Source organism: Panthera leo, chromosome A2, assembly GCF_018350215.1.
Source record: "Panthera leo isolate Ple1 chromosome A2, P.leo_Ple1_pat1.1, whole genome shotgun sequence".
Lineage (NCBI taxonomy): Eukaryota > Metazoa > Chordata > Mammalia > Carnivora > Felidae > Panthera > Panthera leo.
The window spans coordinates 87,382,539-87,409,831 of NC_056680.1; the positions used below are offsets into that span (position 1 = coordinate 87,382,539).

The window sequence follows — 27,293 nt, forward strand, 5'->3', positions numbered from 1 at the left end:
AGGCCTGATTTAACTTCTGTATGACATCTACACAAATTGGCTAAGTCAGCATTTTGTATCTAGAAAAAGAGATGCATTAAACTACTATATTCTTTGTGTTGGATAGTATAAAGTAGGCATTCTCTTCTCACGGTCCTGTAAGCAAATAAATAACCATACATTCTACCCACGTTATCACCTGAAAGTGGAAACTGGAATTTGTAGCCCCATTTCCAGTAAAAGCAGACATAACTAGCACTGAATAAATACAATTAATCCTAGTTTTCTCGTGTCCATTAAAAAAAAAATTCTAATACTTTGTTTTCTCTTCAAATAATTGCTAGCCTATTCTTTAAGAGAGTGGTTAGTAATTTCCAACGGAAAATTTTGATATGGAATTCAAAACTACTTCACATTGTTGACCACACCATGCTGGCAAATTAAGTATCTGTATCCCTCATGTTTCTGGGTTGCATGCTCCAGCGAGCAAATACTTCACAACAACAAAAGGGATCCATGAGATGTGTCACCTTTTGCTGGCAGATTGTGGCATGTGGTCAAACAACCATTTTACCATAAACTGAGTACTCATGTGTCTTTTCTTCAGAGTCAGCAGATACACATTTAGGTTCCTCTAGAATTTGTCTCTCCTTATTCTGCTTGAAGATAAAAACTGTATTCTTTAGCCCAGTTATCTGTGGAGTTAACATTTTTTCAGAGACATGTTTCAATAAACAGCATGTCAAGGATGTTCATAAGGCTAAAAGGTTTTCTTGAAGCATACTACCTAAAAAAAAACCCACTGTTTGATGTCTTTCTTTCTTTTTTTTTTTTAATTACACAGTGTATGCTGGGACAATCTCTACCTAGAAGACACTATAAAAGGGTTCCTTAAGACCTTTAATAGTCCAGTGTCCTCCTATGAGGGACTGTAGGGCTTCAAAGAACAAAAAAAGAACTGCTCCTTAGAGTTCCTTCCCTCGTGACATGATCCGGGTCAGAGCAAGGCCACCTTTGGCTGGACATCTGTGATCCAAGTTCTAACCTCATGTGGAATAGGAAACCCGGGTGTGTCTATACTTGGCAAGTGATGTGTGATATTTTATGCCACTCAGTTTTTCCCTTCCCTGATTCAGAGGAATAAAGTGCTTCTCTCTATCTGGTGGATGTCAGTCCTCTGTTTCCTCAAGGGAGCCCCGTCCCCTTCAGCTACTGGATCTGCAGCTTGTGCAGTATCTAGAGGATCTCTGAAGGGCCATTCTTCACATCTACCCTTCCACTTTTATTAACCCCTTCAGCTGAAACTCTTTCAGATTAATTTAAGGTAGGGGAGTAATTGTTCTTAGACTAGCAATTAAGACCAAGCTGGAAAAGGAATTTAGTAAGAACACTTACATTGTTCACAGTCCAATTTTTTTTAACTTCTTTTTGCCAACATATGCAGATACAATCAACACATCTAGGTCTCCCATTCTTCATTGTCGTGAGTTAAGATATTTTTGCAGACACACAAGATTCAGTGAATAATATGTTAACTATTGCTTATAGTGCTAAAAACTTATTCTTTAACAATACCATCAAACAACATTTAAATTTTTTTTAACATTTAGTTTTGAGAGACAGAGCGAGACAGCGAGACAGAGCATGAGTGGGGGAAAGGGCACCGAGGGGTGGAGGGGAGACACAGAATCTGAAGCAGCCTCCAGGCTCTGAACTGTCAGCACAGAGCCCGATGTGGGGCTCGAACTCACGGACTGCGAGATAATGACTTGAGTCAAAGCTGGACGTCCAATCGACTGGGACACCCAGGCCCCCCCCACCCAAAATATAATTTTTTAAATTAGAGCTAACACCAAATACTCCATGATACTTAAAGAGAAGTGATACTTAAGAGGTCTGATGTAGTGTAATGCATGAAATCAGCAGTGAACTAGAGTCTGGCTCCAACTCTTACTAATATGTGGTTTTGTGCAAATCATGTAATTTTTTTTTTCATTTGTCAACTGCCCCTTTACCTTAAAAAGTTATGTTTGAAGTCAGGTGAGATAATGAATGTGAAGATGTTTTGTATAAAATAAAAATAAGGTAGATTATACTTGCATAATATTCTAAGGGCAAATAGCAACATCCAGATCTCTTGCCTCTATGAACAGTTTTCTTTCTAAACGACCAATTTCAAACAAATAAAAGTAATGTTAATATCCCATTTCAATACAGCTGATTTTTTTTTCCTGCCTAATTGAAAATTACAGACTTCAAAAGACCTTAGACCTCCTGTTGTGAAGAGGGAAATCTTATTATCAGTTCCTGGCTGGAGATATATATATATATATATATATATATATATATATATATATCTCCCTACCTACACATATATGTATATATATGTATGTATGTGTGTATGTATGTATATATATGTATATGTGTATGGATATATATATATACACACATATATATATATACACATATATATATCCACATATATATCGGATATATATATATATATATATATATATATATATTCTTCTGGTATTACTTTTAGTGAAAGAAAATAGTGTGCAAAAACATGTAATTAAGCATAAAGGGCATGTCTTATGTATCACTTAAGTCTACAAAAATTTACATTTTCATTGTATTAATATTTTTTTTGGACTCTGGATTGAAAACAAACAAAAATAGAGTAACATTATTTAACTGTTTAATTGCTTCCATTTTGTCTGGGAAATTTAACCTCAATTTAACCTTTGTGGCTACCGTGCGGGTCAAAATCAAATGACTTTGACGATCGCAGGCCCAGAATAATAAACTCTTTAGGGCCTTTAAGCCTCTTTACCTTTAACAGGGGAAACTGAGCAGTCTTCAACTTGTTTGTGTTCGTTGATTGATAATGAGCAGTTTCTCTGTCTACATCTGTGTGGGACTCTGTGAGTCTGCTTTAGCCTGCTGGGAGTTGAGAGGAGGAGTAGACAATCACAGAGGGTTTCAAACATTTTCTAAAGACGACATTTGGGAGGCAAATATTTTGGCCACAGGCCAATGTGATTTTTTTAACTCTAAAACAAGCTTGGCACTTCCCATTTTCATTTTAATCTGTTTTCACAATTCAATATAAGTTGACAGTTCACGATTTTCTAAGTAATGGAAACTTTCTCCAAATGGCTACCTGCAACAATAGTTTTTTTAAAAAGTAAGTAATAAAGGAAAAATTCAGAGTTATAGTACTTTATTCTGATTTCATCACTTCCTACAAAATTTATTAGGAATCAACTCTGAATTGTCAATTAGGGAATATTTGATTCTTACTTATGTTTCTGTTCAATTTGACAAAATACACCCATGTCCAGAATGGAGATAATCTCCTGAAGAGTTAAATATTTCTTGTTAAATGTATATGAGATTGTAGTTATAACTTCATGGAGCTTACACTTTCTATAGGGTTTTTCTTATAAGAATTTCACAATATAAATAAAGTTCAAATATGATCATGGCTTTTAAGCCACTTATACAACAAGGGCAATGTTGGTCAAATTGCAACATATTATACGTTTAATAACACTCTTTGTTCCTTTATACTATGCAACTGGCTATCTTGAATTCTAGCAATGTCATGGTGCCTCGGGTTTTCAGGAACATTGGTTAAAATGAAAACTATCATTTCCTGATCCAAGGTGCTATGTTTTGGTAAGTCATCAGGAGAGCAGCTGGGTTGGAATTTCTGACTGAGAAACAGCAGGTTAGAAGCCAGGAGGACTGATTTACAGGATCCAAAGCCAAGAGTCTGCTTCCAAGTGGACAGGAGGACTTGAAGCCGATACACATGGTCAGAAGAACTGACTCCAGGATAAGCATTGTGCTCTCATTTATCCTAACGTGAGGACATCTATGCTTAAGTGAAGACAGGGAGACTGTTTTTGAGCCAGAAGGCTGACTCAAGAAAACTATATTTCTTTGTATCTTGAAAGGCTATCCATGGAGCAGAGGTCCCGCAGAAACCATGCTACACATCGAGTGACCGCCCCAGTGCTCTTTACACAAAACTTATTATTAGATGACTCATCTAGCCTCACCACATACTGAGCTCCCTCGAGCAGCAAAAGCAGTTTGTTTTATCCTGAGACCAACTAGTATGAACCCTGGGGTGACTGAATCTACAGAATTTACAAGGATTAGGAGCTCTCCTCTGATTAACCTGGAACAAGAGAACCTAGACTTTCTTGTCTTGCTCCGAGCTGCTACTTAGACAATGAAGGTTAATATAGTCAAGAATGTGATTCAAGGCCCGCACAATAAAATAAATCAATTGCAGAGAATATACCATATATTTATTCCTGGTACTGAGACTGGAGAAATTAATTCTTAGGGTCCTGAGAAATTTGATGCCACGAATTCTTATAAAATAATATGGCTTTTAAAAATAATATGCTATAATTCAAGAGTAATTCTTTTAGGAGTCACAGTGTTATACAACTGTTTGAATATTCAAATCAATCCAAGAATAGACTATTCTTGAGTGCCTGTTAGAGTGGATGGAAAGCAAAAGCTCCATCCCTGAATGTCATTGCTCTTTGGAGACATTTTGGTATGTATTGAGCAGGAGTTAAGATCGACATTAGAACACTTGACTGTTACCTGGTAGACGATGATTCTTTGGTGCTGCTAAAATATAGTATCACATAATTTAATAGTCAGCCATGGGGAGTTAGGACTGGTAATCAGTTATGAAAGATAAAAGATGGGAGAATCATTCACACACAAATAGGAAAATACTGCCCTCTATATGAAGGCAAACACAGAATTATCATGGGAGGAATGAGGGCATTTTTCTCCCAGATGTAATATTGAGTCTGTGGTAGCATATACAACAAAATGGCCTTCACACATAAGACTCATTGTTGAAAAGTCTCATCATAACTGATGAACCCTCAGAAAACTATTGCTTACCTATGATATTTCCTTTTCTTAAGAATATTTATCTTTTGGGGCACCTGGGTGCCTCAGTTGGTTAAGCAACTGACTTTGGCTTAGGTCATGATCTCACAGTTTGTGGGTTTGAGCCCCACGTCAGGCTCTGTGCTGACAGCTCAGAGCCTGGAGCCTGCTTTGGATTCTGTATCTCCCTCTCTCTCTGCTTCTCCCCTGCTAGGACTCTCTCTCTATTTCAAAAGTAAGTAAACATTAAAAAATTTAAAAAAAAAGAATATCTTTTATGAAAACCAAATTTCCCATACATATAAATTAGTAAAACAAATTCACGCCTATAGAATAATTCAGGATGATATAGAAACACTAAAACTCTCTGTTATACAATGAAGAATCAAGCTATATTGGAAGATTATTTTACTCTCCTACCCATTTAGACAAATTGCATCATATAAATGTACCAATTTATTTTAAAATACTATAAGTGTGAATTTAAATAAAGTTGAATGAGCTTGGCTCTGAAAGCTTTAGTAAATATTTCCTTCATGCTTAAGTAACAGATGCTTTCTACAAAGGCTAATAATTTTCTAAATGCAAGGTCTGGTAAAGAGTATTATACAACTTTTAATATCATTAATTAAACTATGCAGTAAATATTTACTGAACATCTACTATGTGGGATTTGGAGACTCAAAAGTAGCAAGACAAACCTAGCCCCAGCCCTCACAGAATTTCTAGTTTAGCAGAGAGAAAGTTCAAAAAAGTCCAAATCTATGATAAGGGTTGCAAAATGTCTCGTAGATTAAGTGACCTAGATATATCACTTATTGCAACTTTGATGAGGTCAGTTTTGTAGAGACAAAAAAGTATGCAAAATAAGTATAGGTATACAATCTATGTATTATATATGTGTGTATGTATATTACACATTATAGTTAGATATAGATATATAATGCATGTATTGCACACATAGGTATCATGTGTGTTTATATAAACTCGCATATATAGATATCTACATACAGGAACATATTTAGTTGTGAAAGGAAGAAGAGAGTGGTAACTAGTGGGAAGTGTGGAGCAGAAGGAAGCTTTAGATGGAAGACAATTGTAAAATCATGGTAAGACTTGTCTGGTATAGAATTAAGGGTCAAGGCTAAAGGACTGAAGGGATAGAAGGTAGAATGAGAGCTCCAAGAAGGAAAGAGAGAATGAGGTCCAGGTCACAAGTCGAAAGAGGAGGAAGAACACATTTGCTGCTGTGCCGAGAGGGAATAAGAAAATTACAAGTGATGAGATTCTTACATTTACCCATCAAGTGGCAGAAAGTTGGGTATTTCTGATTTGATGGCTATCACTTTCTCCAGTGCAGTAAGTAGTTAAATGATCTCTGAGAGGCACGGATGAGGAAAGGGAAAGGCTGCAAGTAAGAAAGGTAGATACGTTGATATGACTGCTGGGGAGAAGTGGAGAAAGACTTGATGAGGGAAATGAAGAACCACAGGGCAGAATCAGGGCTGACTGGGTGCTGGTGATCTCGAGAGTGTACTGTTGCGATCTTACACTGATTGTTTTCTGGTTTTCTCCAGCAGTTCTGGTGGAAGCGTGGAGATGACAGGAGGTTCAAACGTTCCAAGACTGGGTTTTGGCAGAAAGATGCAGGGGAGTTCAACTGGCCTGGAGAAATGAGGTGTTATCCTGATAGTGGATTGTAAGCTAAACAAGGAAGATTGTAAAGAAATGAAAAAAAAAAAATATGGCTGTGTCTCAACTATTGAGAAAATAGAACCATAAGGTTATTCAGATGTGTGAATGAGACAAAGAACTGAACTGCTCAACTGGGAATCGCTGAAGGAGAGTGCCCAAAGGAAGGAGGCTGTGATAGATTTAGTTGTCTCAATCTTTTATTCCAAGCCCCTCATGGTGATGACAAGGCCCATATGTGGCTATCGGACTTAGTCACTGAGGTCGAGACAAATGGAGATGAGCCCAAGGAACTGAGAGGGCAGGTTGTCAGCTGAGCAAAAACAAAGACAATGAATTTGCATAAGATAGCAGTAGGATTTGGATGGGGAAAAAAACAACTTGAGTCGGGTGCTAAAATTTTCGGTAAATAACAGGAAATGATTTAAAAGTCATTGAAACTAACTAGGAAAAAGAATGAAGGGAGATGGAACTGAGTGCATGTCCTAAAATGATAAGGACTTGCTCCTACGAGTTAAGGTACACTGGCTTAGGGACTTTCCTAAAGCAGAGGACAAGGACCCTTAATATTCCAATGAGATTTTTATTTTTTTTATTTTTTTATTTTTATTTTTTTTAACATTTATTTATTAAAAAAAATTGTTTTAACGTTTATTTATTTTTGAGACAGAGAGAGACAGAGCATGAACGGGGGAGGGGCACAGAGAGAGGGAGTCACAGAATCGGAAGCAGGCTCCAGGCTCTGAGCCATCGGCCCAGAGCCCGACGCGGGGCTCGAACTCACAGACCGTGAGATCGTGACCTGAGTTGAAGTCGGACGCTTAACAGACTGAGCCACCCAGGTGCCCCTCCAATGAGATTTTTAAACAGTATGTATTTCATGAAAATCCTTACTTTTTTCTAGATACCTTTTCTTTAAACATTTTGTAATAATTCTATTTTAGTTTAACAATTGTAAAGTGTACCTATTTTAAGTGCCAGTCGACGAATCATTATAAAATGGACATAACAAGTAATCATTACCTGATCAAGATATAAAAGATTACCAGTATCCCAGCAGCTTGCCTTGTGCTGTCTGCCAGACATTACCCACCCATCTAGAGAGGTAAAAATTACTAAATCTGGCTTTTATCATCATGTGTTAGTTTTGCCTATTTTTGCATGCCACCATGACTACGTGTTTGACCTACACACATGTACCAAAAGATTGATAAAAGGTTCATGACAGCATTATTTCTAATGGCCTTCTTCACATTTTAATGAAGTAAAATTTGACAAGTACTTCTTCTATGAAGCATGTGTGTCTTGTTGAGTGCTATTTTTGTCTGCTGGAGATAAAGTCAAGGTGAAAAGTAGATAGAATTAAGATGAGGCTCCAGAGCTTTCACTTGAAAGTAGATCATCATGGAAAGTAGACCTAGGAATTTTAAGGACCTAGAATGAGCAGGCCATGGCTCAAAGGTGAATAATAATATAGCAAATAGAAGTAACAATTAATATTTCTGAAGATTTATCATAATACAGCCATTCTTTTAAATCTGCATATATATTACCTCCACCACCTTCACAACTACTCTGTAAGGCTACTATTCTTTTACTTCCACACTATACCTGACTAAACTGAGGCATAAAGAAGAGAGATTTTGGGGGTGTGTCTGGGTGTCTCAGTTGGTTACGTGTCTGACTTGGTTTTGGCTCAGGTCATGATCCCATGGTTCATGAGTTTGAGTCCCAAATAGGGCTCTGTGCTGACAGCATGGAGCCTGCTTGGGATTCTCTCTCTTGCTCTCTCTCTCAGCCCTTCCCCTGCTCACTCTCTCTCTCTCAAAATAAATAAATAAACTTTTTTTTAAAAAGTGAGATTTTGGAAAGCTTAGTCCTGTGTCCACCTAAGGTTTCCATGGCTACCTTCATTCAAAGGCAATACTCCTTCATGGCCAGGTTCCACTTCAACAGTGAACCTTGACGCTCTCAAAAGATGGTGGAATTTTAGCCAGAAATGCACAGAAACACATCTGCTACATCACAAGAACTCTGTTGAAACTTGAAACCTAAAGAAGTATTCAAATTTACAGTCTTTGGTGAATAACTCTGGTGTCTATTCTGTCCCTTCTCTCTGGTGTAACCTAGAAAACTTCAGATATCCCATGAAGAAAGATCTCCCTTATGTCCTTGTTGTATTATTTCCGTTGATTGTAAAACTCCCATAATTTTATTCTGAGGTCGCAGTCATCATCAGTCTTATAATGAGAACTGATAATAATGCATAGAGTTTGTACCAAATAACTTCCAGAAATAAAACCAGAAACATTCTGCAACGTTCTGATGTCTTCTGATCCTTTAAACAATTGTCAACTGGTAAAACAGGCAAGACTTCTAAAACTGACGTCCTTCTTGCTGTGATGGCAGATGAAACAATCTTGCTTCTATCACTCTTTATTCAACTTTACTGAGTATGTAGAGATTTAGAATCCTTTCCCAAAGCACAGGAATAAAGTACAACATGCATTTAGCATATGGAGCTCTGAGAACATGGTGTGGGTGACAGAGGTGACAATGGTGATGTGATGTCACCAGGATCACGTCCCAACTTAATTCTTTGTATGGTTGGTTGGTTTTGCACATTTGCAGTCCCTTTTTTTCTTAGGTACATGCAAAATGTAGAGAAAATCTATGAATGTGACTCTCTTCCTTTTACGAGAAATGACATGTTAAGGTAGCTTGAAGAATGTTGTTTTACCGTATTTAGAACTCTATAAATGGTACATGAATTTATGAAATGAAGGCAGTAAATGTTGCTACTTTATATGTCTTGTAATACTAAAAACTATCTTCTTACCTGAAAGTAATGATTTATCTTTAACTTGTCTATTTTTACTGATGAAATATATTCTTAAAACACCATTAAAATTCTTTATAATTGATCACTGCTCTGAGACCTAAGCATCCTTTTGCACATTTTTTAACCTCTGATTTTTCAATCATGATTTTATCTAAAATATTTTTTTTTAAAGGGCAAATAAGGAAAACAAAAGCCTGGTGAATATAAGCATCTGTTTGAAGTATTCTGACTAGCTACAGAAATAAAAATTATGTGTTATAGTGAGTTTGCTGAACAAAGGGAGCCTACCACCCACTCTAGAATAGCAATGAAGGGGTTACTGTTTATCATATTGTACAATGGAATGGAAAATGCACACTGGCTCTCAAGTTCAAAGGGCTTGAGGGAACTTTGGTAACTTTATCCCCTTTAGTCACAAACTGTGAGATGGCATATGGTTAACATCCTTTTTTGGTGTTATTTTTAAACTTGTTTATGAGACATAAATAAAAAGTATTCTGAACCCTATAATGACTTTTTTCCCTGGATAAAAGCTCAGTTGTGCTGGGCCAGGCAGGACCTCTCCCAGTTTGACTATTTGACAACTTTTCTCATTGCTGGTGAAGAAGTAGATGCTGGAAAAAAATGAAATCTAATGGTAATAGATTATATTTTTGCTTTTCTTTTTTCCCCTCTGAGTTTTCCCATGGCATAGGTATTCCAGACCTAGACGGCTCAGATAGTTGAAAGGGGGATTTAGAAAACTGTCAAAAATCATTTGGGGAAAGACAGTGTCTCCATGATTTTCCATGAATCAAATGGTGACAAGGGAATATCATTTTCTAACTTAATTTCTGACTCCATAGCAAGCAAGGGTTTGGTCCTTCTAAATCACACAACATTTTTTAAAGGAAAAAAAAAAAGCCAAAGGAAGTAATAAATGTCAAACACTCATCAAAAACAGGCTGCGCACTTTAATTTTTTTATTTTATTTTAGTCTCTACTGGAGTTCTTTGAACTTGTAACAAGTAACCCATCTGCAGTTCAAATCTACTGTAAAGCTAGTTTACCATGCTACCTGTTTTAAAACTTACATATTTCCCCCAGGACATTAGGGAACCGGGGCCATAATGCATTCTGAAACATAGACTTCTATTACCTTTAATTTTCCTTGGTATATAATTAGGATTTCATACAATGTAATCAGGTAACATTTAAAGTATTAAGATGCATAAACATACAGGCATTGGCATAATGCTCAGATCCCTTGTTTTGGAACAAGAATGTGTACCTGCTCTGTAACAGTAATCCTAAACAATGCCTGCTGTGATTTTCCCTAATCTGATTCATCAGTGCTGTGTGCATTGGCTCTCCATAAATGAAACTGAAAAGCAACAAAGACTCAGAACAAAATTTTATAAACGACACTAATTTTTGCTGGTGGTTAAGTGGAGCAAAAATTGGTGTGTTTATATTCATAAAAGTAAAGAAAATGGTTTAAACAGGATGAATGTCATGACCCAAATAACTTAATAAACCAATGAAAGAAAAACATGTGGATAAAAATCAGATAAAATACGATAAAGATTTCTGGTCCGATTTTAAATGTATTAAATAGAATGGCATTTCAGTTCTCACGTTTGTACCTTTTCTGTGATAACGCCAAAGCCAGCGCAGATATTCATGATTTATCTGATAGGAGAGAGAACAACCTCTCCCTTTAAGCTCCGAGGTCAAGTCTTTGTCTTCAAAGACAAATCTTTCTCTACCTTTCTTCTGGCAGCACTTTCTTACACAGCATCAGATGGTGACTGGTTCCCCCTCTTTCACCTTCTAGATTTATATCCAGCACTTCATTTACTTAGGTTGTTCCTTCTTGAGGGTCAGTGGGCGCATGAGAACTTCAGGTTCTCAAACCAGTGTTCTGATTTCCAAAAACTTGTATTTCCAAAGGTCAGAGGCTGCCCTTGCTTAGTTGTGACTATTTTATCAAACTCACCTCACTTCCTGTGGACAACGGGTATTCATAGATGGATGTTTTGTAAAGTGATGTTTCTGCTGAACTCCTGAGGAATTCTTCCCCACCATGTAAAAGTGAAGGGAAAGAGAAACTGTGACATACTAATCCAAAGAAAGATTTATATACTGTATTTTGAGAAGATAATTCTACCCTTTTCAATACCATTCTCTCAACCTTGTTGAAAAAAAAAAAAAACAATCTGAGACAATCACTCTTAGTTTCTGCATGATTTTCCATATATTCAGACTGGTAGAAAGAAGTCTCTCCTATGTTTCATTTATTTTGCCATCTGATATTGGAATTCTAATATTTTAAATATTTCTGGTGACAATGAATATTCGCTTCGTGTGCTTTTCACAGAGTCCTAGAAACAGTGTCAATATTTATTTATTAATCAGTGCTACTTTACCACTGTAAGAGACAATGAATAAATGATGTAACCAAAATTACAACCTAGTATTCCTCACTTCTAGTCATAAATTCCAACCACAAAACCTCACTCTTCTTTTTAAGGTATTGCTGTAGGAAACTAGTCTTATTCTAAAAGCAAAACTCCAGGGACTATCTAAACCAGAAGGGATGATTTTTTTTTTCTTTTCTGAGCTGTGGCTTTGCCATCTGTTATATTTCCCTTGTTGCACAAAACTGGTTTCTGTGACCAAGAAACTAAAGTTTTGGCAAAGAAAACGAATAACTTAGGATGATTTTGTATTTTAGAGACCAGGATGTTTGAACAACTTCAATACTGAGATACCTGTATGTTACTCATTTTCATATGAATTAGTTTTCCCAAGCACACTAAAATAAAGCATCTATACATTCAAAAGCCACATTGTATTCTTAACCAATCAATGATAATTAACAACTTTTTCACTCAATTTATACTACAGATGAGAGGTTATGTAGAATACTGCTTTTGCATCGATCCTGTGTAAATGTGTAGTTTTTAAATGGAGTTTGTTTCTTATGGCCTCAATTTGGCTATCACCTTTAGGGCAAATTGCCACCAAAGATATGAGAACCATTCTCCAAATTTTCTACTCCACCCCATCATTCTGGAAACAGAAACTGGTTCCCTAAAGCTGTGCAAGACTGAGCTCTCAAAAGTATGTAAGATATATATATATATATATATATATATATATATATATATACATTTGTACATGCGTGTGTTGGTGCGAGGGGTGGGGAAGATCTGATGAGGGGATTGGGGAAAGTGTGATGTGGATATGCTACTGAAAAAAAAAAGAAGAGCATAAAAATAAACAAGTATTATTTAATTTTTCTGCAATAAACCCTAGGTATTTATTTTAGAAAAGAAAACAGGAATATTTACAGTGCTGGGAAAGAAGTGCTATCTTTCCCAGGTCAAATGTTGCTCAGGAGGAGATATAGATGTCATAAAGGAGGACATTTAGTTAGGAGAAGGCATTAAAGTAAGGTGTAAGTGAAGAAGTGGGAGATGAGCCCAGTCAAAAGGAAGCAGAGCACTTGGAAGTATAACAAACCATAAAAGGAGGGCAAGGCACCCCATTGTTTCTGGGGTGAGGAAGGGGTCTAGAGCAAAGCCCACTGAGGATACAACACATAGCAAGAGTTCTTGATGCTCTACGTGATCATCTGCCTAAATTCTTTTCAGACATTTTCTATACTTCAGTACACCTACAACAGATAGAATGGTGAGTAACATTTAGTTGGTAGTCAATAAATACATATTTGGTGAACAAATGAATGGATAAATGAATAAAATGCAATATGAGAATGACTAAAACTTTTAAGCCTTGCATAGTTTTTTTTTTAAATCTTTTACGTTTTGTTTTATATTTGAGAGAGAGAGAGAGAGAGAGAGAGCGAGCATGAGCAGGGGATGGGGGAGGGGTGGGGTGTGTGCACAGAGATGCGGAGACAGAATCTGAAGCAGGCACCAGGCTCTGAGCTGTCAGCAGAGAGCCCACTCAAACTCACTAGCAGTGAGATCATGACCTGAGTCGAAGCTGGACGCTTAACCAACTGAGCCACCCAGGTGCCCGTAGCCTAGCGTACCTTTATGAGTTTCATGGATAAGCAAGATAAATAAAACATAACTTTCTCAATAATAATAATAACCCAATATTATTTATAATTATAATCCTCACATTCATTAAAGTGAATAATGTTATCTTCTTTTGACAGAGAAGATCTTCTTTTAACAGATATGCAAGATCCTTTGAACCAAGAGCATTTATGAAAGCAAAGTTATGTACGTTTGACCCTCCTTGGAGAATTTTGTACACTTTCACTAGAGTAATTTTAATGCTACTAAATTGAATGCTACTTGATCACATTATTGTTTTATGTCAATTGAGAAATCATATCAAGTATAGCTTTAACATAATTACACTTTTCAGGATTACTATATTTTCAATATATAATCATACTACTGTATATATTCAGTGAAACATATGCAACTTTTAAAATGATGGTAGTGTGGATTTTTTTTTTTTTTTGCACTAAATTACTTTACAGGAAGAGCTAGGGAAATCTATATCCATATCCATAACTATAGCTGTATCTATAAATTTAACTATCGATATGGGTGATAAGACAACTTTTTTACAAATGCAATCAGGAGAAACATTTCAACCTAAATCAGTTTTTAATTCACCAATCCTGGGTAGACTGACTCAATGTATGGCAAACATCTAAATAATTTTTTTCTACTCATGTTCCATCAGCATTACAGGTCAGATGACTATTTCACAAAGTACAGACTAAGAGCTTATAGAAACTGCTGGGGCTTATTCAGATTCAAACTTACAGACAGAATAGACAATTCATAGATGATCTGTGGAAAGGATAAAATGCAGTTTATTTGCAGAGGAAGTTGAAGGAGTTGCCTTTAAGAAGCTTTAATGCTGGGTATAAATCATATATTTATAGGTCTTTTAAAATTTGGCAAAATTAGGGGCACCTGGGTGGCTTCGTCGGTTAAGCATCTGACTTTGGCTCAGGTCATGATCTCATGGCTCATGAGCCGGAGCCCCACTTGGGGCTCTGCGCTGACAGCTCAGAGCCTGTAGCCTGCTTCGGATTCTTTGTCTCCCTCTCTCTCTGCCCCTCCCCGACTTGCACTCTGTCTCTCTTTCTCTCAAAAATAAACAAACATTAAAAATGTTTTTTTTTTAATTTTGCATAATTAAAAATAAATAATGGCAATCACATTCTTTAGCAAATGGAACTTTTTCATTTACTAATAGTATCTTCCCTTTTTATTAGCTGTTGTATAATATATTTTTTCACTGACTCAATTTCTTTAGGATATCCCCCAATTCTAAAATATATTTCATTATACGGATATGTGATAGACTCTGTACTCTTATGTAATCTTGTGGACCTAAACCATGTACATGCAGGCAGGAGAATTCACAGTCTGGCTGTCCCAATCACTCCCACTTGTTAATACGGTAGGTAGCACAGAACACAAGGTCAGGAGTGCTTGCCTCAGAACTACAACAAACCAATCTTGTAGGGCCTATAATTTTAATGTTGGCAACAGGACATGTGGTGCCTTTTTCTTAGCTGGACTTTGCATTTCCTTTATTGGAACATCTTATATTATATGTCCCTGTGTGTCTATGAAATGCGTTCAATAAAAGTATCTAACACATAGCTTGTTGTAAGGATTAAATTAGTTTATATGTTTAAAGCATTTATAACATCTGGCACATTGTCAATGCTATATAAGCATTTGCTATTAATGCTTGCTCTTTACACACACACACACACACACACACACACACTGCCTTTAATACTTATCTCTACAAATGATGGTCAAACTCATTATTTCCTGCATCAGGTTTTACAGTATTTGAAAGCAGGATATTTATCCTATATCCTTCCAGTACTCATTAAAAAGAGAGTGCATATTAGATACATAGGATAATCATAATAATGACTCTTGCCCTAAAAGGAAAAATGCATCCCAATATAAATTGTTCCAACCATTAGTGAACTTCTTCTTTAGAGTGTTAGTGCTGACATTTGAAAATGGAAATAAAAAAAAATCTCTTTTGGCATACCTGAAACTGTCAAAAGTAAAACATAGCATAAGTTAATTTCCCTTTCAATTAAAGATGTAAACAAATTATAAATGAGTCAGCATCACAAAATGAGTCTTTCCACAAAAGATAGACATGGATGATGGATTCCCCACTACTGTTTATGACATTATGTTATTCTTCCTTTTTCTTGTATTAATTCAGTCTGTATTTTTATTTTAACCAGATAATGAATATTTTACATCTTCATTAGTCTGTATTCCTGCCAATACAAGTTTATAAATATTTTCTCAGCTCTTCACAAAGATGAAATACTTTATACAATATAACGTGATGATTCCAGAATGTGTTATGAGAGAATGTAAATATTTGAGAAAAAATAAATAGTAACCTGAAGTAAACTACTTGGGGGGCCTACAACAATGTAGATAACTTTTTCCCCTGTTCTTTTTATTTCTCCTGAATACTCAGGCATTGTGCTTCTGGCTAAGGATAGCAGTAGAAGAGCCAAAATTCTATAAGAAAAATTACTCCTGTGGTTTTGTTCTGGCTCCTGTAACAGCAATAAATTCAGGGATACCAGATATATTAAGATAACGTATTTTCATTAGGTTTCTACCCCAATTGTGGATCTATGTGGTTCAGATAAAATGCATTCATGTACACAGATCTGAGATGCTCCTCATAACCATGCAGGATTCTAGTACCCCAGAGCACTATTCATCATGAGAATGAGCCACAATCATGCCTAAAAAACCAAAATCCAGTTTTTAATTTGGAGGGGAGAGGGTTTGGGAGTCCCTCTTTAGACTGCTTGAGGCTGCCTTGGGCCAGGGCACACTCAGTCTTCTGGATCAATGTCTTGATCTTCAGCGGAAATTTAGATACCAAGTCACTGTCTCTGGTAAGTTGTCCTGGGTCATATTAGGTTAATGTTGGCTAGTTTGCTTCTAGATTCTTATGAGTTGAAATTGTCCAATCATCTGTCTCAATTTTCATGTGGCCTCTATTTTGAGTTCCTACCCTAGTCATCAGCCTACTTGCCCACTTTCCTAGCAACTGAAGGTTCTGCTGATGCCTGAACCCATTTCCAAGCCCAGAGAACTCTATGTTGTAGTTCAAGATTTCTACTTGAGTTTTGTCTTGAAGTTTTCAAAAGTTATTTATTTATTTATTTATTTATTTATACATGTATTTATTTATTAATTTTGAAAAAGTATTCATTTTAAAGTAGGCTCCACACCCAATGTGGGGTTTGAACTCACAAGCCTGAGAGCAAGAGTCACATTTTCTACCCACTGAGGCAGCCAGGTGCCCCTGAAATTTTCAAAACTTTAGGGCTTAAAAAATTAAAGAACTACCCCAGGTGTCAAGGCTAGCAAACAACAAAGCTAAGTTTATAATCACATCTAATCATATTTATTTGTTTCCGAAGCTCCTGTGCGTATTCTCTGAGCTACTGCTTTTACTCTAGCTTATGATTCTTGTACTGTGAATACAAGAGAAAGATCTCTGAACCAAATCTCAGAATTGTAACTATGTTCTGCTCTTTTCTTTGGGTATTCAGAGGGCTATACTATTTTGTTAACAAATATTTTGAATGAACCAGAACTAAATATTTATGTTCCATCATGTCACCACACCTGTCCAACTATCTGAAAACCTCCCTTCACATAGCTCTGTCTGCACTACTCAGCGTACCATAGTAGACTAAGCCAGTGACAATCTCATCCCTGCCATCTCTCTGATTTCCTCTCTGCCCCAAACTCCAGCCACTTTGCTTCCTTGTGAGCAAGCAATCTTGCTTGGATGAAGCTCAGGGTACATTTTAATGCTCAGGAGATATAATTGATATATACAGGCTATATATAAACAATAAAAATATTGCTAGAAAATTATTAGGATCTCAGCAGGAATGCTTGTTCTTGAATGTTAGAACAGGAATTATAACATAATTTAGTAAGAAATGAGGGCCCACTGAACATTTTTGAATTGGTCAAAGTCGTGTTTTTAGAAAACTTTCCAGTAGTACTGCAGTAACAGGGAAAACAAGAGACCATTTCGGCATATTACACAGTGTAGGTGAAAATGTATATGAGAAAGTGACTTTAAAATTAAACAACTTTGGTGTGAGCTTGTAACTATGGAATATGAAATCATTATCCTTTGGCAAATTTGGGGAATTCACATTTTTGAGTTAAGAAGAAAGAAATGAAAACAAAATGACTTATGAGTCACGGAGTGAGATAGAGGTACTACCTAAAATTGCAATGATATGGGAAGCCAAATACAACTCAAAAAAATTAAAAACATAATTGAAACGAAACTTGAAGGGCCAACTGGCACACAAATGGAAGGAAATTGCTTTAGCTGGTGAGTGAGAAAATAGGAATGATGAATTAGCTGAAGTTTGGTCACCACAGGACTTGCTAGAATGGTTCAGAAAGGATGTGAATATTCTATATAAGAGCTTATTGAGAATATTTACAACCTTAAATATAAGCATTACCTAATCACTGATGTGTCTATCAAATCACAGTTGCAGGTTGTTTATCATACACATAGAAATAACAAAGATTATAAGTGAAATATAGTCAAATCTATGAAAGTCATTTCATACTCCTTAATTTAATTTTCAATATATTGGGTAAAAATGCCTGTCAAGTGAATTTCACCAATTTTGGCAAAGGTATGATGGCAAGTTTTAAAATACTTACACATTATTGCATATAATATTTTAAAATATCTTTTCACACTCTGTAGTCTTTATTCAACTTTCCTACATATGCGCACACGCACACACAACTGTGAGAGTATCAACTTCTTAAGGGTAAGGATCACTATACAGATTTTTAAAATTCTCAGAACCTAGTATTTTATCTAACACTGAGTAAATTTGTCAGAAGATGACAATAAACAATCCTGTACTTATGCCAAAAAATTGTATATATTATTATTTTAATTTTTAATGTTTATTTATTTTTGAGAGAGAGAGAGTGCGAGCGAGTGCGAGTGGGTATGGTGCAGAGAGAGAGGGAGACACAAAATCTGAAGCAGGCTCCAGGCTCCGAGCTATCAGCACAGAGCCTGATGTGGGGCTGGAACCCATGGACCGCGAGATCATGACCTGAGCCGAAGTCGGATGCTTAACCATCTAAGCTATCCAGGTGCCCCTTGTATATATTATTTTAAGCAATAGTTCCTGAGTCTTTAAAAATGGAATTTTCTTCTAGGTCTTTCCACGTAGGTAGACCTATGCTTAAAAACAAATGTACTGTTATTTGTTATTCCTAATAAAAATAAAGACATTATAATGTCACCATTAACAAGATGATCTTTAGCTTTAGGACTAGGTCTGTACAAAACAGCATGGAAGTAAAAGCTAAAATAAAAGTGACTCAGTGGTCATTTAAATGTCTAAAATATTTAATAAAATCACCAAATATTCCTTAACACACACATAGTCAATTACACGAAGACTAATTAACCAAATTAAATCAGTCTTATTTTTTAGTCACAGCTATGAAATGCCAAGTTGTAATTTTAGGACAGAAAACCCTTTTTCCACTTTTAAATAATATTTAGTGCTTGTTTATATGTCTTACAGTTAACAGCCTGATTGGTGTATTAATTTCTATTTTTTGTTTATAACCTGTTTGATTCTTTTATAGCAATAAATAAGCAAACTGTATGTAAATTGAACGAGGCCAACAGCTATAAAAATGGAAATGGTGGCTCTGTAACTCTATTCCTCTGTTTCTGTTTTCCAAATATTTTTGAAGGGAATAATCAAATTAATTAGCTGTAAAAACTTTTATTTCTGCAACTCAGCAGAGAACCACTGCTTTTACACACTCCTTCCGTATTAACACGCAGTGTATTCTGGTGAAGCTGTATGTCATTGTAATTTAGTCCTCTGGATATGGCATCAGTTCCTGATGGCCGTGATGATTTATCGTTAAGGTGGAAGTACCAAAATACTATACTATCTGAGTGAAACACAGTCCTTCCCCAGGAGTACATATATATATACATATATACATATGCATATACATATATGTAAATATGTATATATGTATACATATATAAATACATAAATGCATATGCACACATATTAATACAACATATAATACATTTTAATATGTATATAATATGTATATGGCACATATTCTATGTAGTATGTGTAAAGAAAATCTCAGCACATGTACACATATACATATATGGCATGCATGTGTATGTGTACGTGTATTGTGACATTTGCCCTGTCATCTCCAGTTTGAAATGGAATGGTCCTGTAACACAAGGTCTGCAGTAAGTAAATGAAGCACGGAAAGGTTTCAGGTACAAATGAGAGAGGAAGACTCAGTGGAATAACTGAGTACCTGCTTCAGTAAAATTTGAAGCAAACCTTTATCCTTGCCCTGCCCAGTATTTTACCTTTTTCCTTAGGCTAACTTGAGTTCAGTTTATGCAATTTTCATCCAAAGGGTTTCCTTGACTTTCTCAGCTAGACAGGCACGCACTATCAGAGTTGTGAACAATTTACAGCCCTCTATTACTCTACTTTTTCTTTCTGCTCAAGACAGAATGTCAGAATAGAAGCAAAAGGGTTATTATTATAGGCTTAACCTAAATGTGTTCTGATTTACTTTAAAGAAAATCATTTGCAAAGTTTGCTCCTTTAACAAATATCAAATTACTTGAAATTCACCTCCAACTAATTATGACCCATCAGTGTATCCACACTACTCTCGAGAATTGCAGTGCCACCTCAAGGAAAACGAATGGTTCTAATTTGCTACTCACACATATGGCTGATCATTGAGCAACCTCAGAGTGACTCCTCCTGTGAATGAAATGAACCTTTCTGCACAACTAGTAGAAGGCTTTTCTTACTCTCACTGTTGTTTGCTCCTTTCCTTTCCTTTCCTTTCCTTTCCTTTCCTTTCCTTTCCTTTCCCTTTCTTTCCCTTCCCTTCCCTTCCCTTCCCTTCCCTTCCCTTCCCTTCCCTTCCCTTCCCTTCCCTTCCCTTTCCCTTTCTCTTTCCCTTCCTCTTCCTCTTCCTCTTCCTCTTCCTCTTCCTCTTCCCCTTCCCTCTCCTCCCCTCCCCTCCCCTTTCCTCCCTCCCCCTCCCCTTCCCTTCTCTTTGCTTCCCTCCACACCCATTCTCTCTCTCTTTGGAAATTCTCCCTCCTTCTGGCATCCTGGATCAATAAATAGCCTAAAATTGTCAACTGGCAAAAAAAATTAAAAAAATATATATATATACACAAACACACACACATATACATACATACATATATATACACACATATATATACACACATACATATATGCCTCTCTCTCTCTTTATATATATATATATATATATATACGTATATATATATATACGTATACGTGTATACATATATACGTATATATATATATGTATATATATATATACGTATATATATATATGTATATATATATATATACACACACACACACACATACATATACACACATGCCAGATTATTTAGCAATCTTTATTATCCCATAGAACTAGAACCACTCTGTTCTATTATATCTGATTTGGTTTAATTGTTGGAGTTAAAATACTAATTATTTGATACATAACTTTAAAAATGTATGTTAATAAAAACCTAAGAAGTGAAATATAGATTTGAAGTAGTTTATCATGGACACGATATTCATGTCATTAGTTCATATAAACCCTGATCAAAACTGGGCCAGATAGAAGCATATGTACTGATGGAGATGGGAATTATGTGAGGTTGGCCTTTTAGCATCAAAGAGATTTTAAAGCTTCTAGGGACCTAGGAGATAATATAGTCAAACTCTCCAATTTTAAGGATAATTGAATTTAAATCAAGAGAGGTTAAGGGAATTATATTAAAAAAAAAAAAAACAGCTAATTGATGGCAGAGCACAGATTAAAATCGGGGTCACCTATCTTGCAAGTCAAACATTTGCCTCTGTAACATGTTCCATGTTAGCCTAAAATAAAGGTAATGAAATAAACATTATATTATTATTATTATTATTTACTATGATTATTTAAGTTTGCATAAGCAACTATCCATGTAGGATATTACTTCCTTTCAAAAAAGTTGGTCGTTTGATATTTCATTGCGGTTTGACTCTGTGGCAGAAATTACTTTTGGCTAAAATACTGACGTTAGTGTCTTTAGAAATATGCACGATTCTGTGCATATTCCACAGAATATATGAACAGATTATAGTAATTATTTTATAATAGAAAGTAACTTTTTGAAAGAAGCTTCATTTAACTGCTGAAAATAAGGATAAAGCATTTTCTTTACGATGAATTCACATTGGTTCAAGGCAAAAAATATTTTTCTCTCCTACAAAACTTGTTGAGCAAGCATAGCTTAAAGCGGGGACATTTAGATGGAGAATATGATTTGGTATCCCCCTGAGGTAAGATCAATTTTCAAAGGATTAAGCTTGGAAATCTTCTCAAATGATTTACCTGCTTGTCTGGTCGGTTACAACAGTTGAGGTGGCACTGAGCCTTGTTTTCCTTTTCAACCTGGGTGGGCTTAATTCTGTGAACCAGGTACAGAAAATTTTGTGAATTATTTTCCATTAAAAATCTGCTCTTGGCATGATGGAAAATAAAGACTGAAACACCTGTGTACCAAATACAAACAGCTGTGTGCCTTACAGACCCTCTGCGGGGTATACCACATCCAGACCTTTATTTGACCTGCTGTAAGAGTGGAAGCAAGGGGAGAGTGAACTAAGAGAAGATGACAAAACTGAGAACTAAATCCCGCACCGCCCCCCACCCCTCCAGTTAGTCCCAGCAAGTTTGAAGGGCTCAGTTCTTTAGGATCTAGTTTGCTATTCATTGGCTCAGGTCACAATCCTTTTTAAAATTTTTAAATTTAAATTTTTATTTTTTTATTCTTATGTACATCCATCTTGTATTGATTTGATTTGCTTTCCTGATTGGTAAATCTCAGGGACACATTAGGATTGCGGTTTTTGTTTGTTTGTTTGATTGGCTTTTTTTTTTTTTTTTTTTGAGAAGAAAGGAATAAAAGAAAAACAGCTACAAATTTTAACGTTTTTAAAAAATTAATTAAAAAGAAGCACAATTTAGTCCCACCTGGGTGGCTCAGTTGGTTAAGTGTATAACTCGATTTTGGCTCAGGTCATGATCTCACGGTTCATGGGATTGAGCCCCAAGTCAAGTTCTGCACTGACAGCATGGAGCTCGCTTGGGATTCTCTCTCTCTCTCTCTCTCTCTCTCTGTCTCTCTCTCTCTCTCTCACTCTCTGCTCCTCCCCCACTTGCGTGCACTCTCTCTCTCTCAAAATAGACAAATATTATAACATTTTTAAAACATAAGCACAATCTATAGACAGAAATTGTGTGTCACGAGCTCTAGCAACACACCCATTTCTACAAAATGGAACTTTCAGGTAGGTTAGTTCTCTTAATCCCTGAGGTAGGCTGCTTCACTTGGTGAATAGGCTGCTTTTGTCATATTACTAGGACCGAATTTCTCTGATTCTATCACTCACACTTCTGAGGCAATATGCAATAATGGGATAAACTGAAGAATCATTAAGACATAGTCTTTTGTAAGACACACATACGGACTACATGTTGTAGACAATACCATCTTTCTTCCTAATCTCATTCTGGTTTCTTCTCTCCTTTTTCTCTTTCTCTCTCTGTTTACTTTTTAGTTACCTCCTCTGAAGTGCAGTGATTTCAAAGACACAGATGCACACCCATTTGAAGCCACTAAAATAGTGGACCCACAAAGCAAAAGTGGTTCAGCAGTTTCAACCCTGGTCAGAATTAAAACTTGTGGATGATCACATTCACTAAAGAAACATCAATGTGAATAAAGGAAAAAGCAGATCGTCCACCTCCTAAAGGCACTTTATCTGGTTTTTGAGTATTATTAGAAACTCATTTCGCCAAATGACCAGGTAATTCTGGTACTTGGGCAGATACTTCCAACATAATCATAAACAAACTTACACAAGCCACTGACTGTCCTTTATTTTACAACCATGACCCTCACCTTTATCCTTAATCATGGAAGAAACAGGAGGGCCTGGTGGAGTGGGCTCAAAACTGTCAACATTCTTCAAAGGTTATGTCACACTGAAATCCAGCCAGAAAGATCATCCTCAGAAATTCAGGAACATACACCACCAAAGATGCAAATATTATTATTATAATAACATGCTTCTCATAGTGCAACCTTTGTCCTTGATGTGAGGTAATAATATGTTATACCTCAGTACTCCCTTTAATTACTAAATGTGATTACTTAGTCTGTTTGTTTGTCATTGTCTTTCTCACCAATTTATAACCTTCTTTAAGGCAGGTACTACGTCTGTCCTGTTGAAAGATAAACCCAGAGTTCTCAGCACCTTGGCTGTCACAGCGTGGATAATTGATGGAATTTATGAATAAAATAACTAAAACAAAACAAAATTTAATTAGCTTGGTAAAGCGATAGCATAGTTTATGTCGGTAGGGCCATTGCAACTGGTCACACAAAAAACCAACAGCCAAAGAAAAATTAGAACTTATGAAAAGAAACAAGACATAGGCATGATAATTTCACACGCACCTGTTGTTGATTTTATGGAATCCAAAATATTTTGGTGGGAGACAATTAAAGACATAATTCTTTTAGATGTGTGTCACTTTACTAGTTTGTTAACCCAACTATTTGTAATCACTTATTATTATCATATATAATGGGCTTTTTGTATCCATCATTATTAGTAATTAATACTAGAGTCAGCTGAGAAATAAAAGTAATGGAGTAACTATATTTATTATTCACTTCAAATAGGTTAAGTGACTTTGGCTAAAATCACTTGGTTTGAGGAAGTAGGCAAGAGAATAAAATCGTATTGGTAATAACATCTTGGGACATTTTTAAATATCATTTTCCTTCACCAATACTACTTATTGGCTTTCTTTTATTCTTCAAGCTGTATCACTCATATTGATTGTAAATGAGACTAGATTACAAAGTCCAGTGCTGAAAGATATTTTCCCACACTTCCACCAAGTTAACCATAGTACAGGCAGGTCAGATTACACCATTATCTCTGAGCATCTGGAAAACTTATACTATTTGGTCCCTAGGCACCAACAAGAAATTCTTTAGGGAATTTTCTGTTTTTCTAGCTCAGCTTTTTTTTTCACCTTAAGAAATAAATAATAATCCTGAGCTGAGATGTAAATGCAGTTATTTTCTGACAGTATATTATATCATCCAAATGGCAACAATGTTGGTTTTCAACACTATACTTCTGAGGGTATGTCTATCCATTTCATAAATATTCACTATGGCTAAAATTCATATATATATGTAGATATATATGCATATATAGAGAGAAAGAAAGATAGATAGATAGATAGATAGATAGATAGATATGTATCTATATCCATGTATCCTAGCCTTGATAAAACCACAGGTTTCATATCTGAGAATATCACAATATTATTTGTCAGGTTCTTTGTTAACCAGGCTTTTGCCAATGCATTGGTATAGGAATGAAAACAACACTGCTATTTTAGACAGAGGAAGGCTCAATTAACTGAGCAAGGGAAATTGATATTCAACTAAAATTAAAGAAAATGCTTTTCTAATACTACCTAATATGTATCTTTTCTTTAAACTTAGGTATTCATATCAAGGCCAACAGCATCCTAAAAATAGTGGTATACCAGCAATATTCCTCCATCCTGGTAATTTCCAAACATTTTCTGTGGTATACCAGTTTCCTGGAATACTAATCAGATGTTACTCACGGTAAAGTTTCTGAAATTTAATCTGCTTCAGTAATGATGAAATAAAGAAAGTTAAGCAACCAATTTGGCTACTGCAAGAAGTTCTAAGACCATTAAGTATGTGAATGTGCAGTGTGAATTTTAGGACAGTAATAAAGCGTGAAGGTTTTCTTCCATTTACTTGAAAGTGGTATCTTTTCTCCCCAGCATATTGGAAAAATTAGTATTCCAAAGAACACACTTTGAGAAAACTTGCCCCCATCATTATGTGAAAAATACCAAAATCTGGTGCAAAAAAAGGGAGCAATTGCATAGGACTGGACCTCCCTAAGTAGAAAAGACACACGTGCAATTTAAAGTTTCAATGGCATTCCCTGCCAAACGCCTGCTATATTTGATAGGCAATGTGTCCTGCCTCACACCTTTTTCTCTGCCATGGAGAGTCATGTGTGACAGAAAAGCTTCCGTTTCTTTGGTTTCCACATAGGAGGGGCATTCAATTGCTGGTTCGGTTGACCCCTCCCAAGTGCCTTACCTGTCTCATTCTGTGGGTCACACACATTTCATCACTCATTCCCCAAAGTCTGTTAATCCTAGTTCTCTTTCATTTAAGTAAAAAGTAACAGTATATATATACATGAAATGGAAAAGTACAACTGTATAAGTTTTATTTCCTTAATACAGACGCTTAGAACTCAAAAAGGATTTCAGAGATTCTATGAACATCTCTTAATTTAGAGGGGGGGGCCATTTTTAACCATTTCAATTTTAATTTTTCGCCTTAATTTTAATTTTTCGGCTTACAACCTAAGTATTTCCATTTCCAGAGTACCTTTAACTTCTCCCAGGTGAACGGAAGTGGATGATCCACTTTACAGTTGGAAAATTTGCCTTCAAGGCTTTACAGGACACTCTTACTCAGCTCGGTTAAGTGGCTTCCTCCCGTTGATTCTGCTTTTCCTTCGGTCAGTAAACAATGTGCTGTGCAGGAAAGGCCTCAGAAATTCCTAACAATTATTTCCCCCTCTTCCCACAATTAGGGAGCAGAGAGAGGAGAGAGCGGAGAGAAAAATACACAGTTCTGCTTAGACTGTCACTTTGCATCAGTCTGAGAGGGAACACATATTCCTGGCCTGAAAGGGGCTGCCGGGAATAATTAAGCACGGGGCTAAGAGTGAACCTGGGAAACATTCCAGTTTTTCACAAGTCAGGTCTTCACTGTGCAATCTCTAACATAACAAAAAAACCCTTTTTTACAAGAATGTATGGTCATTCATTTTAAAATCATGTACATGTACTGTACTTATACATTACATATACTATAAAACACCCAAAAGACAAATGTTAAGTTCACATGATAAACAGGGTGACCAAATGATTTCTTTTCCAAACAGTGTCTCTTTTTAGAACAAAAGGGGCTGCTATCAATAATTATATTGAGACAACTGTTGCAAATTGGAACTCCCCAAGGCAAAGCTGAATGGAGGAAATGTCTAACAAAGAAGATTAAATTAAAAATATTTCGAATGTCTTACTAATCATACAGGCTTTATACTATTATCAGGTAATATCTCAAAGCACAATATACACTAGGGGCTAAATTCACCATTAACTATAAGAATATTAATCTATATTTCAAGTAGATATTTTGATCTTACAGGTTTCACCTTACTGTTTAGTAAGTCTGATTATATCATCATAATTTTTCTTTTGCTTATAATTGAGACTAAAGAAGATTTTCTGTAAGAATTAAAATGGTTATCTCTGCTACTTTTTATTTTGCTTTGTGTTCTTGTATTTACAAAAAAAATATTTTATAGTCTCCACTTTGTTAGTTTAATTATTGCTAGGAAACATAATAAATAATAAAATCCATAAACCTACCTACCAGGGACATTTACTGTATGTTTGTTCCCCTTTGTGGAACTTTAATTCTTACCTCAAGGTACCAGATATTAATAACATGAGACAATCTGACATTTGGACAAAATAAAAATGCCAGTGTGAATAAAATT

The 27,293-nt window shown here is 35.8% G+C and overlaps 1 protein-coding gene across 4 annotated transcripts in view; it reads right to left on the reverse strand.

Annotated features, from left to right (window-relative positions):
* Positions 1–27,293, reverse strand: part of SEMA3A (semaphorin 3A) — a 446,388-nt gene that overhangs the window by 251,375 nt on the left and 167,720 nt on the right. The window contains exon 4 of one of the 4 annotated variants that reach the window (XM_042916644.1): positions 11,421–11,497. The exons of 2 other annotated variants lie outside the window; for them this stretch is intronic. The gene's annotated coding sequence lies outside the window, so the exon portion shown is untranslated. Of the gene's footprint in view, positions 1–2,812; positions 2,875–11,420; positions 11,498–27,293 lie in introns of those variants that run through there. One more of the 4 variants, XM_042916658.1, reaches the window with a different exon arrangement.